Source organism: Geotrypetes seraphini, chromosome 12 (genome assembly GCF_902459505.1).
Source record: "Geotrypetes seraphini chromosome 12, aGeoSer1.1, whole genome shotgun sequence".
NCBI lineage: Eukaryota > Metazoa > Chordata > Amphibia > Gymnophiona > Dermophiidae > Geotrypetes > Geotrypetes seraphini.
In genome coordinates this window covers 13,267,077-13,287,452 of record NC_047095.1, presented here as the reverse complement: position 1 = coordinate 13,287,452, position 20,376 = coordinate 13,267,077, and the positions used below count along the sequence as shown (strand labels likewise).

The window sequence follows — 20,376 nt, the reverse complement described above, 5'->3', positions numbered from 1 at the left end:
TGATCCTACCCAGTTTCAGATATTACTTATAGATAAGGATCTGTTGAAGGGTAAATGAGTGGATAAAACTACTACTATTTATTATTCATAAAGTGCTACCAGATTCACATAGTGCTGTACAACAAACACACAAGAGACAGTCCCTGCTCAAAAGAACTTACAATCTAATTAAAACAGACATAGGAGAAAGGCTTATACATTTTATTTAGGTGAGGAAATATAAGGGACTAGAGGTAGGGGAGTAAAGAGGGGATGGCAACAGATATGGGTGCTTTACAATTTGGGAGGGTAGGACATTAGCACATTCAAAAAATGGGTTTTTAGCCTGGATTTTAACACCATGAAAGATGGGGTCTGACACCTTGAGTCAGGCAGTTTGTTCCAGGCATAAGGCACAGCAAGACAGAAAGGATGGAATCAGGTGTTGGCAGTAGAGGAGAAGGGCATCGACAAAAGAGACTCACCTGAAGAATGGAGCTTCTGGGCTGGAGTATAAGGAGAAAAAAAGGAGGAGAAATATTGAGGAGCTGCAGAATAAATATACTTATAGGTTAGTAAAAGGAGTTTGAACTGTGCAGTATATGGAGATGGACAGGGAGCCAGTGAAGTGATCTGAGGAGAGGGTAACAACATTGGTGGAATGCAATGTGCACAGCAAAATTCTGAACAGATTGAAGTGGAGAGAGATGGTGAGAGGTGATGAGAGTATGGATGAGGGTTTTGGCAGTGTGCTCGAAAAGGAGAGGTCGGATTTTAGCAATGTTGTACAGAAAGAAACAATAAGTTTTGGTGGTCTGTAAGATATGTGAAGAGAAGGAAAGAGATGAGTCAAAGATAACTCTGAGGTTTTGAGCCGATGAGTCAGGGTGGATGAGTATGTTATCTTCCAAGATAGACAAGAGGGGAAGGAGAGAGGCAGGTTTAGGAGGAAAGATAAGGAGTTCGTGCTTGGCCATGTTTAAATTTAGATGACGATGAGTTATCCAGGTGGCAATGTTAGACAGGCAGGGCTGATACTCAGACCTGGATTGCCATAGAAATTCCAGGCTTAGAGAGGTAGATATTCGAGTCGTCGGTATAGAGGTGGTACTGGAAGTCATGGCAGTAGATTAAGGCACCAAGGGAAGAAGTGTAGCTCAAGAAAATGAGAGGACCCAGGACAGAGCCCTGAGGTGCGCTAACCGATAGTGGAATGGTGATAGAGAAGGATCCTCCAGAGCTTACGCTAAAAGTGTGGTGAGAAAGGAGGAAAACCAAAAGATAAGAGCCCTGAAACCCAAACAAGGACAGTGTATTAATGAGTAGGTGGTGATTTATAATGTCAAAAGCTCCATATAAATCAAGGAGGTTAAGGATGGAGTTGGATTTTGGATTTGGCTAGGAGCAGGGCAAGGACAATTTCTGTAGAATGAAGGGGGTGAAAACCTGATTGAAATGTGCTGAGGATAGCTTGAGGCAAAAGAAAGTCAAGATAGTGGTGGTATGTTCAAGTAGCTTGGATAAGAAAGGGAGGAGGGAGATGGGGCAATAATTGGAGGGTGTCAAAGTCCAGCTCTACTACTAGCCTTATGCTGGTCAAAAGCCAAAAGAACATAGACCTTAGGATATACAGAGCTGATCAGTGCAGCACAGCAACCCCTTTGCCCGAGTTGGACTCCTACCTTGCGTTTGATCAACAAGAGTACAATATTGGGCTTCAAAAAGGGATTGGATGACTTCCTGAAGGAGAAGGAGATTGAAGGGTACAGATAGAGGGTATCTATACAGGTACTAATGAATAGGAAATAAAGAATTTAGGTAAGGACTTACAGGTCACGAACCTGGGGGCCACCACGGGAGCGGACTGCTGGGCATGATGGACCCCTGGTCTGACCCGGCAGAGGTAATGCTTATGTTCTTTTGTTCTTAAGAGCAGGAGACTTGGTAGGATTTAGTGCCCCATCAGAGTAAAGCATCTTGTAAATAGCAGTTGAACTCTTTTACATAACAACCCGGTAAACAGGGACTGTCCACTTTAAGTCCAAGCTTGATTAAATTGCTGGCTAAGCAGGAAAAGAACTCAGGAGAGCTGAGTTCCAGCCCTCCCCCATGCAGAGTTGGGCATGGTGCCTATGCACACAGGCAGGCTAAAGATGCTGCACACAGAGGAGCAATAGGCCGAAGAGACGGACTCTTTTCTGGGAGCTCCTACAGCAGAGCAGAAGAATGACATTGAAATGGTGGAGTGTGGTAAAGCAATGCTGCCAAGCCAGGAAAACTAACCTGAGTTAGAGGAATTTATGGACATTCTGAGCAACCTGTGCTAGAGCAAATGAAAGTGAGTTAACGTTTAAAACTTTTTGCTCTCTACTATGTTTTGTGAATGCAGAGGAATTGTTTGGCTTTGCTGGCTTCACGGTGGGACCAGGAGCCATGAGGGCTGCCACTGAATTGAGGCTCACCAGGAGGGTGTGCCTCAGGAGAGGAAAAGTTTGAGTTTGGAAGACTTGCCTTTTAGTGGGGATTTTTTTCCCATTTGTGCTTGTGAAGTAAAAGCAGGGCCTGTAAGGTCTGCCACGGAGGAACACTTAAAAAAAAAAAAAAAGATATCTTTATTAGAGCTTCCACACCGTCATAACATAGGTACAGGACATTGTCAAAGCATAAGTAAGAAAAATGTCCAATAATGACAACCACAACACAAATAGGACCCATTCCCAAGCAGACCGCTGAAAGCCCATTTTATAATTGAAATCTCAAACAAACCTCTCCCAAACCAATAGGTAATTGAGAGCACAGAATTTTAAACTCTAAACCAGGGCATCTAAGAAACCACTTGTTTTTCTGTTTGGACATTTTTGAATTGCTTTATTCATGCTAGTCTCATAGGAGGTGTTTGAAGATTGTGGGAGAGTTCACCATCCATCTAAGGTGTGGGATTATGGGTGCTTGAAAAAGCCATTTTGTTACTTAGGTGAATTCGGCAATTCTCCCTCCACCAGCTCCTAGGAGTTGATGGCCAACCGGGATTAGAAATGACCGGCTGAGAGCTGACTTATGGAGAAGCATGTGTTTTAGGGGGCTGTAGAATGTGTTGTTCTAAATTTTATCACTTTTTCATTTTGTGTGTGCTTCTTCACTTAGAAATGTAAGAGAGGCATGAACTGTTTTTTTGAGAGACTGACAGAGAAGGGCATAGCTGCTCTAGCAGTCTGGAAGGCTGTAAAAAGGCCTTGCAAATACACCTTGAGGCCCTAACAAGCCAGGGTTGTTGGACTGTGCATTATAAGCTTTAAGTTTGGGCTATGTTTTGGACAAAGGGTGTGAAACCGTCTGTGAGCTTGAGTATGTCAATGGTGATGTCATCTAGCACTGTATATTGTCTGAGTTGGTTTCTCGGCACAGCAAAGGTTCACAATACAATGAACAGTCTTCAAATGTATGGACCTTCAGACCACCATCAGGGGAGATACCACTGACTGTTTTGCTCTTCGTCGGTCCAACCTTTATTAATTCAATTTTTTGTTCATTTTATATGAGATTATAACCCTGAATTAGCTCCTACCTCGACCTAGTTTACCTCGACCCTGAAGAAAGTTTTCTTGTGTGAAGCATGCATGTTGGGAGAGGTGAAGAATGGATAGTATCACTATAAGCTAAATCTAAGTGGTTATTATTGATTTAAAAAAAAAATATGAAAATTAAGTTATAAACTCGGATAAAATGAACAAAAAGGGGAATTGGCATAGTCCAAATAAGCCAATATTATAGCCTGAACCAATATTACAAAATGATACTGAAGAAAAAAAACCCCAAAAAACTCTCCTTAACATCCGTAAACTGAAGAAACATTTTTTAGATATACTGTATTATTAATTTGGTTTGCCATTGAAAGAGTAGAGTCCAGAACAAATCCCAGAATCCTGGATGAATATTCAATCTTTAAAGAGTCACCTGAACTTAATCTTATAGAATACGGAAGATTATGTGTAATAGAACCAAACCATAGTAGTTTGGTTTTAGAAGCATTTAGTTTCATACATACAGAAGAAGCCCAGTCTTGAAGTCTTATTAAATTTGATAATGATGGATCAACTTCAAGTAGAATGAAAATATCATCAGCATTCATAAAGATTGATTCTGAGATAGATAATTCCAAATATTTCAATGTTGTCATATATATGTTAAATAATATCGGGGATTTTCATAGTTATTCACAATTATTTCACTGTCACTGATAACGTGGGGTAGACATTAAGGCCCAAATTCTGTAACCAGCGCCTAAAGTTAGGCACCTATTACGGAGGCGCCCAACTAGATAGGCGCCTATCTAAATTGAATAACAAGCTCAATTAAGCTTTTTAATCAGCACTGATTGAAACCTAGGTGCCTATCAAGAAAGGGCAATTCTGTAACAAGGTGCCTCTAAATATTTAGGCGGCTTTCAAAAAAATAGGGGCTATGCATGTTAGGCGTGGGCGTGTCTACATGTTAGACACCTTCTTGAAGAATCACTGCTCTTAAGCGTGCTTAAGCGCTCAGCTAGGCATCTAACTTTTAGTTCTGCCTAGAGCTGACCTATTTCTTGGGTGCCTCCAAAATAAGTTCCGCTCAGTGTGATTCATTAAACAGCACCCAATTTTACTTGAATCGTGCTGAACAGTGCCTAATTAGGGTCTAACATTTGGGCGCTTCTTATAGAATTTGCCCTGAACAGCTCTAATAAGAGCTCTCGCAGAATAAATCTCTTTAATTACCCATCCCTGAAATCATGTCATTACAAGAAGTTCCTTGACAGAATGTTATCATTTCAGGTAGCCAAACTGAACACATGGTTCGTAAAACCCATACTCGAGGCCACTTCATACGCTGACTTCAGAAAATCATTGAAGACCGGTCTGTTTAACAAATTCTAATCCCAATTCTTGTCCTATCCCCCTCAGCTATCCTCATCCCAATCCCTAATTCTCTTGATTTTAGATTAACTCATGCTCTTCCCATTTGTAATTGTTTTCCACCCAAATTGTTTTCCCCTTGCACCCCAATCTTTGACTAGATACATCCTTTAGATTCAAACCAACTTGGTTCTCTTTCATTTGTAATTTGTATCCCAGAAAGTACTTTTTTCTTTTTTCTCCTTACATTTCATACTCTCATTGTATGTATCTTGTTGTAAACCGCTTCGAACTTATGGTACAGCGGTATATAAGAAATAAAATTATTATTATTATTATTATTAAGTACTGGGGTTTGGGGTTTTTTTTTTTGAGCCTATTAAGTGTTTTCTCTATCTAGCACAGCCTTCAAGATAAAGCTCTGGCGGCGTGTGGGATCTGAAGCTTTACCTCATTCATTAACCATGCTGGCTGCAATTTGGTCTTCCTTTCTCCTTTTTAAATACATGGAATATATCTAGTCTGGGCTTCCAGGATAGCATTTTTAATAACATCTATGCCTGATGTACATTTTTGACCTTTGCAGCTGCTCCTCTAAGTTTCTCTTTTATAATTTTCCTCATGTTATCATAGTCTGTTTTTTTTTAAAGTTAAATGCTGTTGTATTGGATTTCCTGTGTAATCTTATTCCAGGGATTATATAAAATCTGATTATGTTATGATCACTGCTATCAAGCGGCTCCAGCACCATTACCTCCCGCATCAATTTATGTGCTCCATTAAGAACTATGTCTAGATTTGCTTCACCTCTTGTCAGTTCCTAAACCATTTGCTCCATAAAGCAACCTTTGATTTATCAAGAAATTTTTTCTCTCTAGCATGCCTTGATGCTACATTTACAACAATATCAGGGTAGTTGAAATCACCCATTATTACTGTGTTACCCAGTTTGTTAGCTTCCCTAATTTCTAATATTTCATCATTTGTCCATTCATCCTGGTCAGGCAGATGGTAGTACACTCTTATCAAAGATTGCAAATTATTCAAAACACGGCAATCCGACTGATCTTCGGACTAAAAAAATGGGAACACATAACTCCCTATTACCACAAACTTCACTGGCTACCCCTAGAAGCAAGAGTGCTATTCAAGTTCGCCTGTTTCTGCTACAAATCCATCCTTGGCTCGGCCCCCCTTTACTTAGTACCCCATTTTATCCTAGACCGCCCATCCAAACTCACACGTAGAACCCACCTGTTTAGCTACCCTACCCTAAGGACCTGCCGTTACAAAAGATATCTAAATAGAACTCTTGCCTTCCAAGCAGGTCATCACAATAACTGGCTGGCCCACATCATCTCACGCACTTCATCCTACTTAAACTTCAGGAAACTACTAAAAACTAATCTTTTCACCCGATTCATACCTTAAGACCCTATGCCCACCCTGGCCCTCTATCTCTATATGTCCTTTACGCAGATTGTCTTGACCTTCTTCACTGTACCATTTCATTGCCATAATTGTACCCATCTTTCTTTCTGTTTGTACCATTTTTCTCTCTGTTGTACCATTTTTTTCTCTCTGTTGTACCATTTTTTCTCTACCACCTAATTTTATCTGATTGTAACATTGTACCATTTTCGCTGATTGTCCAGCCCTTCTTCGTTATAAACCGCCTAGAACTACTATGGCTTTGGCGGTATATAAGAAATAAAATTATTATTATTATTATTATCACTATCCTTTTCCCCTTTACACATGGAATTTCTACCCTTAGGGATTACAAGGTGTATTTCTGCTCCTGTAGAATTTTCAATCCATCTGATTCAAGGCCCTCCTTAACATATAACACTAAGCTTCCACTAATTCGATCCACCCTATCACTGTGATATAGTTTGTACCCCGGTATGACAGTGTCCCATTGGTTATCTTCCTTCCACCAGGTCTCAGAGATGCCTATTATATCTATCTTTTCATTTAGAAACATAGAAACATAGAAAAGTGACGGCAGAAAAGGGCCAAAGCCCATCAAGTCTGCCCACTCTATTGACCCTCCCCCTTAGCTACCCTTTGAGAGATCGCACTTAGTGCATTTAGTGCAATATATTCTAATTCTCTCATTCTTGTTTCTTATGCTTCTGGCATTTGCATACAGACGTGTCAAACAATGATTGCACAGCTATACATTTATATAAGACATTGCTAGACATTTCCCATGCCAGCCTGGATATATGAGAACAAAATATTAGCAAGTCAAATATCTCCACAATTCTAATCATCTGTGACCCGGCAGTTTTGTGGAAAATGGTCTTTGGCAAACATTCTAGATTATTAATGCGACTAAAAGGCACTTGATCCACAGGTGTTTCAGGCCCAAACAGAGAGGGGAATTGATGGCAGGCTACTCAACAGTACACAGTTTCATTGAAAGGTTTCATGGTTTATTTCTGCAATGCTAGAAATTTAGATTTTGTGCAATCACTTAAGATGACCAGCTATTGAAATAGGACGATTTCTATGGTTTTGAATGCTGCAGTAATCTCCTGGAGTAAAACTTGTATATGCAGGTCTGTAGTTTACAGTTATAGAGGGCACTATTTAGCTAGCAATAGCCAGTGGGTTTTTTTGGATTTTTTTTAATGCTGGCCACCACTTATTGTAGTAAGCCCAGATATTTAATGCCAGTGCCTATCCAGATAATGGGCACATGGAGGTCATTATGAATTACCTGAGTACTGCTGATGCTTAATAGCATTTACCTAATACCTGGTTAAGTTAGGACAGCCTTTTGCTGTCCTAGATTAAGCAGTTACTTGGCTACAGTCGCATATCAGTTGTGACCAAATAGGGGGCGAGTATGACACAGTGGTTAAAGCTACGGCCTCAGTACCCTGAGGTTGTGGGTTCAAACCCACGCTCTCCATAGCCCCTTGGTACATCAGATAGATTGTGAGCCTGCCAGGACAGACAGGGAAAAATGCTTGAGTACCTGAAAAAAATTTATGTAAACCGTTCTGAGCTCCCTTGGGAGAACAGTTTAAAAAATTTAAAACGCTTCTCATTCTGCCCCAGCTCTGCCTCTGGTCCACCCTCACACTACCCGGTAAACCATGGTGGTCAATCTGGATCTCTGGTGACATTATCCAGGTAGGTGCCACTGAATAGCTAGGTTTGGCTCAGTCAGCAGGAGCTACTCCTACTTGGATAACTCTCTTTGCATATTGACCCCATAGGCCAGTGGTTCCCAATCCTGTCCTGGGGGACCACCAACCAATCGGGTTTTCAGGATATCCCTAATGAATATGCATGAGAGAGATTTGCATACTTGTCCATTATATGCAAATCTCTCTCATGCATATTCATTACTTTTAAATAAAGAAGCTAAAACAATACTCATGGGTTCTCATGTTGCTATGTGATAATGAGTCATGGGTATTAGTAGTACTGAATTGTTAATATATTTATTGAAAATATGTATATAAAAACAGATAAATTATAAGGAAGTATTGTTCTAGCTTCTTTATCTATTTATTCAATTTTCTATACCGTTCTCCCAGGAGAGCTCAGAACGATTTATATGAATTTTTTTAGGTACTCAAGCATTTTTCCTAGTCTGGTGGGCTCACAATCTATCTAGTGTACCTGGGGAAATGGGGGGATTAAGTGACTTGCCCAGGGTCACAAGGTGCAGCATGGGTTTCAACCCACAACCCCAGCTGAGGCTGTAGCTTTAACCACTGCGCCACACTCTCCCCTAAAAGTATTTAAACCATTTGAGCTATTTAAATTTAGGAGCCCAAAGTACTGTGTTTTATGCATATTCATTAGGGATAGCTTGAAAACCCGACTGGCTGGTGGTCCCCCAGGACAGAATTGGGAACCACTGCCATGGCCTAAAATAATCTTGTTTCATGATTGGTGAATGGTTGTTCTGTTCTGTGAACCTTGCTTTTTTACCAGTCCTCAAAATTCGCAGGTAACTGTATGCAACATGATTAATTAGTTTAAAAAGATACCACATAAGTACCAGCACTAGATAATGAAATGAATACATATTATGGGTCTGCATGGACAGTACTTACTGTACATTAATCCCTTCAATAATTATGTTTGTATTAGGTAATCTGAGGCAGACATGAATTGTGACAACTTTAGACTTGTACTAGTGGTAGATGTTATTTTTTTGATAAGTGGTATATCAAGCAATAAAAAATTTAACTCTCCATTTTTTTAAATTAACTAGTTACTGTAAGGGTGATTTTTTAAACTTTTTTCAGAGAAAACCAAAAAAACTCTGTGGAGTGACGATGTTCCCAAATGGACTTTATTTGAAAGTATCAAAGTTCCAAATGTACACTAAAATCATCCACATAAAAGTAAATCATCCACATAAGAGCCTTAAAGGACCTAGTCTGCTAGGGATACAGGACCCAACATGGTCCGCGTTTCGACAAAAAGTCTTCTTCAGGGGTCCCTGGGGGTCCTATAAAGGTGAGTACGTGGGAAACAATTGTGTGGTGAACCAGAAGTGAGACACTGGGAATTTGGGAATGAACTTATAAAGTCCATTTGGGAACATCGTCACTCCAGAGTTTTTTTAGTTTTCTCTGGATTTTCTTCTTTGTGGATATTTTGGGGTCAATTCCTTTTTAAACTTTTTAAACTTTTTAAAAGTTTTTAAACTTTTTTCACACATAAAACTGCTTTCATAAAATTATCCCCAGAGGTCTGTACTTTTATATACCTGACCTCTGCGGATAATTTAATGAAAGCAGTTTCATGTGTGAAAAAAAAGTTTATGTAATAGCACACGCTATTTTGTCACTGTCTGTACTTTTACATACCTGACAGTGACAAAATAGTGTGTGCTATTACATAGTGCAAGTGTAGGTGCGTTCTTGGGCAGAGTTTGGCCATAGTGTCGCAACTTTGCATGTGCTTTATAAAATATTCAGTCATGCAGATTGTATGTGCTTATAAAATGGTAGCATCAGCCATGGAGCTGATGACAATGTCCCTGCAGCTTCAAACTAGCCATGATTTTTGCCAGTTTATAAAGACATGTAGATGACTATGGGACAAATGTTATAAATGACACTGAAAGACTTGACACATAAGAACATAAGAACATAAGAACTGCCATCTCCGGATCAGACCTTCGGTCCATCAAGTCCGGCGATCCGCACACGCGGAGGCCCTGCCAGGTGTACACCTGTCGTAATTTATAGTCCACCATATCTTTATATGCCTCTCTTAAGGAGATATGCATCTAGTTTGCTCTTGAAGCCTAGGACGGTCGATTCCGCAATAATCTCCTCTGGGAGGGCATTCCAGGTGTCAACCACTCTCTGAGTGAAGCAGAACTTCCTGACATTAGTCCTGAACCTGTCCCCCCTTAGCTTCATTCCATGTCCTCTAGTCCGTGTCAAATTGGACAGTGTAAATAATCTTCTCTGCTCTATTTTGTCGATTCCTTTCAGTATTTTGAAGGTCTCGATCATATCCCCACGCATTCTCCTTTTCTCAAGGGAGAACAATCCTAGTGTTATAAGTCTATCCTCATATTCCAGTCTCTCCATACCCTTCACCAGTTTTGTTGCTCGTCTCTGCACCCTCTCCAGCAGTTTTATATCCTTCTTTAGGTAGGGAGACCAATGTTGGACGCAGTATTCCAAGTGTGGTCTGACCATTGCCCTATAAAGCGGCATTATAACTTTCTCCGATCTACTCGAGATTCCTTTCTTTATCATGCCCAACATTCTATTTGCCTTCTTCGCCGCTGCCGCGCATTGTGCCGACGGCTTCAGGGTCCTATCTATCAGTACACCCAGGTCCCTTTCTTGTTCACTCTTCCCCAGAGTTGCACCTGACATTGTATACTCGTATTCCTTATTTTTATTGCCTAAATGCATTACCTTGCATTTCTACACATTGAACTTCATCTGCCATTTCTCCGCCCATGTTTCTAACCAACACAAGTCGCTCTGGAGTTTCTCTCTATCCTCCTGCGATCTGATTGCCCGGCATAGTTTTGTATCGTCTGCAAACTTGATGATCTCACTGGATGTTCCTTCCTCCAGGTCATTGATATAAATATTAAAAAGGATCGGCCCAAGTACCGAGCCCTGGGGTACACCACTAGTCACTTTCTCCCAGTCGGAGAACTTCCCATTTATGCCCACTCTCTGCTTTCGGTTTTCCAGCCATTTGCCTATCCATCTTTGTATATCTCCCTCTATGCCATGGCTTTGAAAAGAACAGTACTAAGCCCCAATCTGTACAGGTCGCATGACATTAGAACATAAGAACATAAGCAATGCCTCTGCTGGGTCAGACCTGGGGTCCATCGTGCCCAGCAGCCCGCTCACGCGGCGGCCCAACAGGTCCAGGACCTGTGCAGTAATCCTCTATCTATACCCCTCTATCCCTTTTTCCAGCAGGAAATTGTCCAATCCTTTCTTGAACCCCAGTACTGTGCTCTGCCCTATTACCCCAGTACTGTGCTCTGCCCTCTGGAAGCGCATTCCAGGTGTCTACCACACGCTGGGTAAAGAAAAACTTCCTAGCATTCGTTTTGAATCTGTCCCCTTTCAACTTTTCCGAATGCCCTCTTGTTCTTTTATGTTCTGAAAGTTTGAAGAATCTGTCCCTCTCTACTCTCTATGCCCTTCATGATCTTGTAGGTCTCTATCATGTCTCCTCTGAGTCTCCGCTTTTCCAGGGAGAAGAGCCCCAGTCTCTCCAATCTTTCAGTGTACGAAAGGTTTTCCATGCCCTTAATCATTCGTGTCGCTCTCCTCTGGACCCTCTCAAGTATTGCCATATCCTTCTTAAGGTACGATGACCAATACTGGACACAATACTCCAGGTGCAGGCGCACCATTGCCTGATATAACGGCAGGATGACTTCTTTCGTTCTGGTTGTAATACCCTTCTTAATAATACCCAACATTCTGTTTGCCTTCTTCGAGGCTGCTGCGCATTGTGCCGTTGGCTTCATTGTTGTGTCCACCAGCACACCCAAATCTCTTTCAAGGTTACTTCCCTCTAATACTAACCCCCCTCCCCATTTGGTAGCTGAACATCGGGTTCTTTTTCCCTAAATGCATGACCTTGCATTTCCCCACATTGAAGTTCATCTGCCATTTATTCGCCCACTCCTCCAGTTTGTTTAGGTCCCTTTGTAGGTCCTCAAACTCTTCCGCAGTTCTAACCCTGCTACAGAGTTCAGTATCAGCCGCAAATTTTATAACTTCACACTTCGTCCCCGTTTCCAGGTCATTAATAAATACATTGAACAGCAGCGGTCCGAGTACCGACCCCTGTGGAACGCCACTCGTGACCCTCCTCCAGCCCGAGTAGTGACCCTTCACTCCAACCCTCTGCCTGCCAACTAGTGTTTGACCCATCTGTGTACGTCCCCTTCCACCCCGTGGTTCCACAGCTTCCTAAGTAGCCGCTCATGGGGTACCTTGTCAAAGGCCTTTTGGAAGTCGAGGTAAACGATGTCTACGGGTTCCCCTTGGTCCAACTGGCTGTTTACCCCCTCAAAGAAGTGCAGTAAGTTTGTTTGGCATGATCTTCCCTTGCAGAAGCCATGTTGGCTCGCTTTCATCAGCCCATTTTTTTCGATGTGCTCACAGATGCTGTCCTTTATCAGTGTTTCTACATGCTATGGAAACTAAGGACCATAAAAAAATACTTTGACCCAACATCATTCAGGTTGCTGGTACAGGTGCTGATCCTATCCATTCTTGACTACTGCAACATCATCTACCTGGGTATCCCACAAAAAACAATAAAAAAAACTGAGATTAATACAAAACACCGCCGTTCACCTAATTTTCGGACTAAGAAAAAACGACCACATCAGCCCCTACTATAAAAAACTGCATTGGCTACCAATAGAAGCACGAATACTATTCAAATTTGCTTGCACCTGTTTCAAGCAAGCCTGGGGACTAGCACCTTCATACCTGCAAACTCACTTCATCCTACACAACCCCACACGAGCAACCAGAAACAAAAACGTCTTTACATATCCAAAGATCACAGGCTGTAGATACAAATCATTCCTGGATAGAACCTTTAAGTTCCAAGCGAACAGACAGCAAATTTGGCTGGAAAACTACATAAATGAACCCAATCTGACTTACAGTGCATTCCGAAAATCAATCAAAACCGCCCTATTCGCCAAATTCATTGACTAAAACTGTCCCCTCCCTCACTAGGACTTCCCCCTCTGTAAACACCTTTTCTTTCTCTCAAGAAGCTCCTTTCATGTATTCAGGTATTCTCTAACCATAGAACTTCAATTAGTATGTAAGTACTAAAGTATTCAGGTATTCATTACCCATAGAACTCCAATTAGTACGTAAGTTTCCCATTTAGACTATTATATTGTATTTAGACTCATTGTATTGTATTGTATTTAGACTTATTGTATTGTATTAAGACCTTTTGTTATTCGCTGAATGTCCAGCCTTCTTACAATGTAAACCGCCTAGAAGTTGCCTGACTATGGCGGTATAGAAAAATAAAGTTATTATTATTATTATTATTATCTTGCCCTGAACCGATGTCAAACTTACTGGCCTGTAGTTTCCCGGGTCTCCTCTCGACCCCTTTTTAAAGATAGGTGTAACATTTGCTATCTTCCAGTCCTCCGGGATCTCGCCAGTTTTCAAGGATAGGTTGCAAACTCGTTGGAGTATTCCCGCTATCTCATTTTTTAGTTCTTTTAGTACCCTAGGGTGGATTCCGTCCGGGCCTGGTGACTTGTCGCTTTTCAATCTATCTATCCTCATGGCTCACCTCTATGGTTAAAAAAATATATGGTTGAAAACGTATTGTAAATAATATGTAGCAGCAGGGATTCATACATACCACACAGACAAAAGAAACTGTTGACAAAATAATAGAACAAAACGGAGAAAAATAAACCTCAATTGTGGGCAGCCAGGACTACACAAGTGTCCAAAGCCGACTGGTTTATAAAAAAAACTCCGTAAAGTATAAATAACTTTCATACATATAAATTCTGTGTTTTCAATTTTTCAATCTCTCTTTCAGTATTTTCAATGTTTTCAGTGTCATCCTTCAAATATGTCCAGAGAAGGTAAATAAATCCCAAACTAGCTAAACTATGGCAGTCAGCTCAGCTGTAAGCATACAAAAACGGTTAAGCCGCGTGGCTTGTAAAACCAGAGTATCATATATCTCTAAGAAAAGGTATCACTCATCTGGAGATGAAAAACTTCTTAGTCCCGACAGAAAAGGCTTTCTGTTTTGCCTAACACTGGCTACTTCAGGGGATCCATATTATTCAGGTTACTCCACGCTTCTTAGCAAAACAACAAAAATAAAGCTGGCTTCTCTCAAAATGGACCTGGGACTGCGAGACGCGCCCGGCTCGTTCAAAAAGACGAAGAAGCCGGGTGTCATGACGTCATCACGAGAACCTCTGTAGTTGACAGTTTTCCTTCTTGGTCTCCATGGAAGATCACGTCGGGTTCTGGTACACTGGATGTGTCTTCGCTTGTGAAGACTGACGAGAAGAACTTGTTTAACCTGTCGGCTACCTCTTTTTCCTCCTTTATCACTCAGAATAGTGCTTAACCCTGATATAAATCCTAGTGCTGAAGTTGGGTGCTTTGCCTTTCATTCTATAATATTACGAATGCCCCTTGACCCACTGATGCCCCTCCCATGGCCATGCCCCCTTTTAGAGATAATGGTTACTGTGCATGGGCAGACTAGATAGGCCATTTGGCCTTTACCTGCCATCATGTTTCCATGTTTCTATATGTTATGGGAATTTGGGCAGTCAGGGCCGGATTCTGTTAACTGTCGCCCAAAAAAAGATAGGTGCCTAAAGTTAGGCACTTGTTGCATGTCAATCACACTTAGGTGCCCCTTACAGAATCGTGCTTAGTGGCACCTGACTTACAACTCGGGTGCCTGTAACATAGACCAGGGTTTTAAAGGCTACATTATAGCAATAAAAATAAGGTTGTTCCAAAATTGTCTTCCTTAAACCAGCTGGAATCACACACAGGGCGCCGCAGCACATATACAGACAGTGAGTTTCACCAGAAGCAATTGCAAGTTATCATTTTTAATAGGTACTATGTAAGCGTGGATTAGGTCTTTCCTGTAATTTTATGGCGTTCTTTTTCTGTTTTAATTGTTTATAAGTTTGTTAACCGCTAAGATCTATTGAAAGCTGGAGCAGTAAATCAAATTTTAATAAGACATAAAATGTACTTTTAGTTGCATTAGAAAAAAGGTATTCTCAGAAGCATATCTAGATGGGCAGAGGACAATTATGTGCATAGTTGCCATTTTGTAAACTGGGGGATCAATTTTAAAAGTGATTTAAGCAGGCAGAAGAGACTCCTGCTTGCTTACATTGTAGTCTGCAGGACTTTCAGTACCACAGAATATCAGCACTAATTGGCCATTTCAAAAGTGGGGAAGAGAGAGTCATTCTTAGGGCAGAGCTGGGGGGAGCTATCTGACAGAATTCAGTGTCAGTGCTCACACAGCTAAGCAACCAAACAGGACCAAAGTCTAGGGTTACCATATTTAATGACAGACAAACCCAGACAAATGGCCCTGCCCCGTTCTGCCTCCCCCCCAGTCCCGCCTTGTTCTGCCTCCAACTTGCCCCATTCCACCTCCAGCCCCGCCATCCAAAAGCCTCGTCTCTTTTTTTCCAAAATCCAGGCTGCATCTGGTGGGCTTCCAGCAAGCGCGGACGCATGTGACATCATCCACACATGCTTGTTGAAGGCCCTTCAGGCACAGCCAGGGCTCAGGGCTTTCCAAAACCCGGACAAACTGCTGGGTTTTGGAAAGTCCATCAGGGAACCCAGATAGTCCTCTAAAAAGAGGACATGTCTGGGTTTTCCAGGATGTCTGGTAACCCTACCACAGTCCTAACTTTGTTTGCATATCTATGCAGGTACTGGTACTAAATAAATGTCTGCCAGTACCACCACAGATTCTAGATAATGTCTGATGATCACAGTTCCCTCTAATCTGAGCTGGAGTCCTCCAATTGCATTGCTGCCAGTTGGGGGTGATGCTTCAATATTGTGTTTTCAATTGCTAGGGACAGGCAGATTCCCTGGAATCCTGCAGAGCTTGCCTGGCCCTCACTATTGAAAACAAGAGTGAAATAGCGCCCTCCACTGGCAAGACTATAGCTGAAGAATTTCCACTCAGAAGGAACACTGCTGATGATGTGAATGCATTCCCCTCTTTCCTGCCTCCCTCCCCCCCACTGAAATCAGACCTCCTGAACCTCCCCTCTGAGATCAGACCCTCTAAAGCTTACATTACACCTCTAGTGGTCCAGTGGGGTAGCCTGGATAAAAGCGATCTCTATTTACTTATACCCCTAGCAGCTTCATCAGGCAAAATGGCTGCATCAAGCTCTAGGGGTATGTTTTCTATACTACTAGGGATGTAAGATAGGCACTGGAAAGGTGGTCTGATTGATCTAAGGGAGTTTGGAAGAGGAAGTATGATCTCTGGGAGGTTCAAGGGAGGGGTCTGTTGAGGGAAGTCATGAAGGGAGATCAAGGGGAAAGGAAGGGGAAAGAAGATGATAGATGTAGGTCCCATTCAGGATTTGGGTAGCAGTAGCAGTTTGGTCACACTGCTATTCAATTCTGTTGCCCAGATGTAACTTAGCTAGTGATTGTTACTGTTTTAAAAAAATCACTGATCACTGATGACTGACCAATATGTTATAACATATCATAGTAACATAGTAGATGATGGCAGATAAAGACCCGAATGGTCCATCCAATCTGCCCAACCTGATTCAATTAATTTTTTTTTTTCCTTCTTAGCTATTTCTGGACAAGAATCCAAAGCTCTGCCTGGTACTGTGCTTAGGTTCCAACTACGGAAGACTCCGTCTAGCCCATCTACACCATCCCAGCGATTGAAGCCCTCCCCAACTCATCCTCAACCAAACGGCCATATACAGACAAACACCATGCAAGTCTACCCAGTACTGGCCTTAGTACTTCAATATTTGCTATTATTTTCTGATTCTGTTCATCCCATGCTTTTTTGAACTCTGTCACCATTTTCCTCTCCACCACCTCTCTCGGGAGCGCATTCCAGTCATCCACTACCCTCTCCATAAAGAAAAATTTCCTTACATTGCTTTTGAGTCTACCACCCCTCAACCTCAAATTATGTCCTCTGGTTTTACCATTTTCCTTTCTCTGGAAAAGATTTTGCTCTACGTTAATACCTTTCAAGTATTTGAACGTCTGAATCATATCTCCCCTGTCCCTCCTTTCCTCTAGTGTATACAAGTTCAGGGCTTCTAGTCTCTCCTCATATGTCTTTTGGTGCAAACCTCCTATCATTTTTGTTGCCCTCCTCTGGAGCACTTCAAGTCTTCTTATGTCCTTCATCAGATACGGTCTCCAAAACTGAACACAATACTCCAAGTGGGGCCTCACCAACGACCTGTATGGGGACATCAAGACCTTTCTTCTAATGGTTACACTTCTCTTTATACAGCCCAGCATCCTTCCGGCAGCAGCCACCACCTTATCACACTGTTTATTCACCTTTAGATCTTCAGACACTATCACCCCAAGGTCCCTTTCCCCATCCGTGCAAATCAGCCTCTCACCTCCCAGCCTATACGGTTCTTTCCGATTATCAATCCCCAAATGCATTACTCTGCATTTCTTTGTATTGAATTTTAGTTGCCAGATATTAGACCATTCCTCTAACTTTTTTAGATCCTTTTTCATGTTTTCCACTCCCTCCTCGGTATCTACTCTGTCTATCAGAAAAATATCCACTGGAAAATACAACTGGTACAAATGCCCACTGGAGCTTTGTATAAGTTTACAAACTTGATGTCCGTGCTTCCCTTCAAAACTTGATGCAAACATTAATGGGTGGTTTGAAAACTGCCCCCATCATGTTTTAGTGAACATTTACCCAATATTTGCCCCATTATAGAGTCTTTTAACATATGACTCACTTTAAGAAAATCTGCTTAATTAAACATCTATAATTTTATGTTCATTCTTAGGATTATATAGGATTATGTTCATTCTTAGGATTATATAAAGTAGGTGGATTATATAAAGTAGGTGGAGATTTACCCGGCTAAGTTCTTTGTTATCCAAAGTGAAACCCTTTGAAGTTTATCTTTTCTCTAGTAAAATTCCCTAATGATCAAACTTGTAGTACAGTATTTAACCTATTCAATGGAGGATTTTTTTTTCATTTATTACAAAAAAAAAAAAAAAAAATCCTCCATTGAATAGGTTAAATACTGTACTACAAGTTTGATCATTAGGGATTTTTACTAGAGAAAAGATAAACTTCAAAGGGTTTCACTTGGATAACAAAGAACTTAGCAGGGTAAATCTCCATGGGTGAAATTTTTATTTTTTTTTTGTCTCAGGGAGAGAAAGCATACAACAGTGAAACAGTGAAGTATATTCTTAGTCATAGGCAGGGATGGGGTAAAGGTAGGGAAAAAGTATAAGATAGGACATTTCATATTCACACCCCCTTGTGTTCTTCCTTATGTGTACCTCTTATAAAATGAATGGAAAGTTACAGGCCCCAGATTTTCGCAGGTACAAAATACCAATGAATGTTACCAGCAGAATTTTTGAATGCATAGCTGGTTTATAATGGAAGTTTATTTAATCTTTCTGATTTGAAAAGGATCCAAGCAATTTCACGTTCTCAGTGGGATTAGGTGACAGAGCATTCACTTCACAATATTGTAGAGATTCACAGACCAAGTCTCAGATAACCTTTTAGATCTTACATTGAACTTAGCCAAGAGAGAGGCTTAGAAGCCATGGTATGAAAGAAATCTCTGAGATGTCTATCAAGGAAATTTTTATACTTATATATGTGATTTTTGTTTTATTTTACATTATTTCTGGTATATCCGATGAAAGCTAAAAAAAATATGTTGATGGAATAAACTGCAAAACAAAGTTCAGTTTTTATTGATCTGTTTGTCCATGTTCCTACAAAGAAATCATAATGCATTCTCATGCATACATTTTGTACAGGCCCAGATTAGGATTAGGTAGTGAAGACAACTGCCTCGGATCCCAAATTTTGACAAGAACTCTAGTCTCGCCTTTACCGTTATGTTTTGATCCAGGCATGGGGCCTACCTGCCCTTGTGTGCTGGCAGGATCTGAATTGCTCTGCCTCTTGCTTAGGTTTTCAGGAAGTCCTTTTAGACTGAGAGGGTAAAATAGGCTCTAACTTAGAATGTAGACATATTTGTCTGTATGTCTGCACATACATTAGCATTCACATTCTGTCACTTGCATATATAACATAATCAACAACAACCAATAAACACATTCAGACTAATTTATGGAACAAGTATTTGGCTGCAGATTTATTAACTCACAATTTAGTCCCCAGAAATCATCAAATACCCCAAAGCGGCTTACAATTCCAGAGAGCTCTTCAGTGATGAAACTAGCTCCCTTTAATTTTGTACTTTTTAAAATATCGTACAAGCATGACTCACGGTAACCTCAGGCCAGGCATCCCCTCATAGTGGTGTCGCCTAGGAGTGCTACATTTTAATTATTTATGAACTTCTCATCTCCCAGCCGCATTTGAGACCAGTGCCCCCATTTTACGCCCTCGCAACACAGCTGTGACCTCTCCTCCCTACCCCAAACCCCTGCTAACCCTCCACCCGAAGCCTAAGTGCCACCGCAAGGACCACCAAATCTACCAGAACACAAAACAAAATATATATACACGGGGGTGTGGGGGTGTGTGGGTAGGAATTACAACAGGTGCCATCTAACCTTCTCCTTCCCTATTCCTCATAAACTAATCCCTCAAGCCCGCCAAAAGTTTCCACCAATCCCACTGTTTGCTTATTTAACTCCACCAATCCAGAATTCTGTTACATCTCTACTACCACTCTTGCTATCTCTTCCATATGCGCTGTCCTACATAGCCTTCACTGCCCACATCACCTTCCTTTATCCCTCCCCCACCCCACCTGTAGGTGCTCAGCTCAGCTAATGTTATTAACATACCAGAGTAGTCTGATGTGTCTCTAGAAATCTTCCTAAGAACTATTCCATACATATGTATATATCTTACATAGGCCCGCTTTTACTAAGGTGCGCTACTGATTAGCGCGCGGTAATCAATTTAGCGCACGCTAAACGCTAACATATACATGTTAGTCTATGGACGCGTTAGCGTTTAGCGTGTGCTAATTCGATTAGCGTGTGTTAATCGGTTAACGCACCTTGGTAAAAGAGGGGGATAGTGTACATATCACAGGTAGGCATGCACATATTATAGGCAAAGTCTGTGGAATATGGGCAGGACTTATATGCCTGTAACGGAGAGAATACTAAGTCTTGTGTATACCTGACATCTAGGAAAGAGCAATTACATCAGCCTTAAACTTGGCATAAGTGCTTACATAAATAGGTACTTATTTTCC

At 41.3% G+C, this 20,376-nt stretch overlaps 1 protein-coding gene across 5 annotated transcripts in view; it reads right to left on the bottom strand.

Annotated features, from left to right (window-relative positions):
* The window catches only part of OLFM3 (olfactomedin 3), a 459,853-nt gene that overhangs the window by 26,071 nt on the left and 413,406 nt on the right, over nt 1-20,376 (bottom strand). The gene's annotated exons all lie outside the window — the stretch shown is intronic.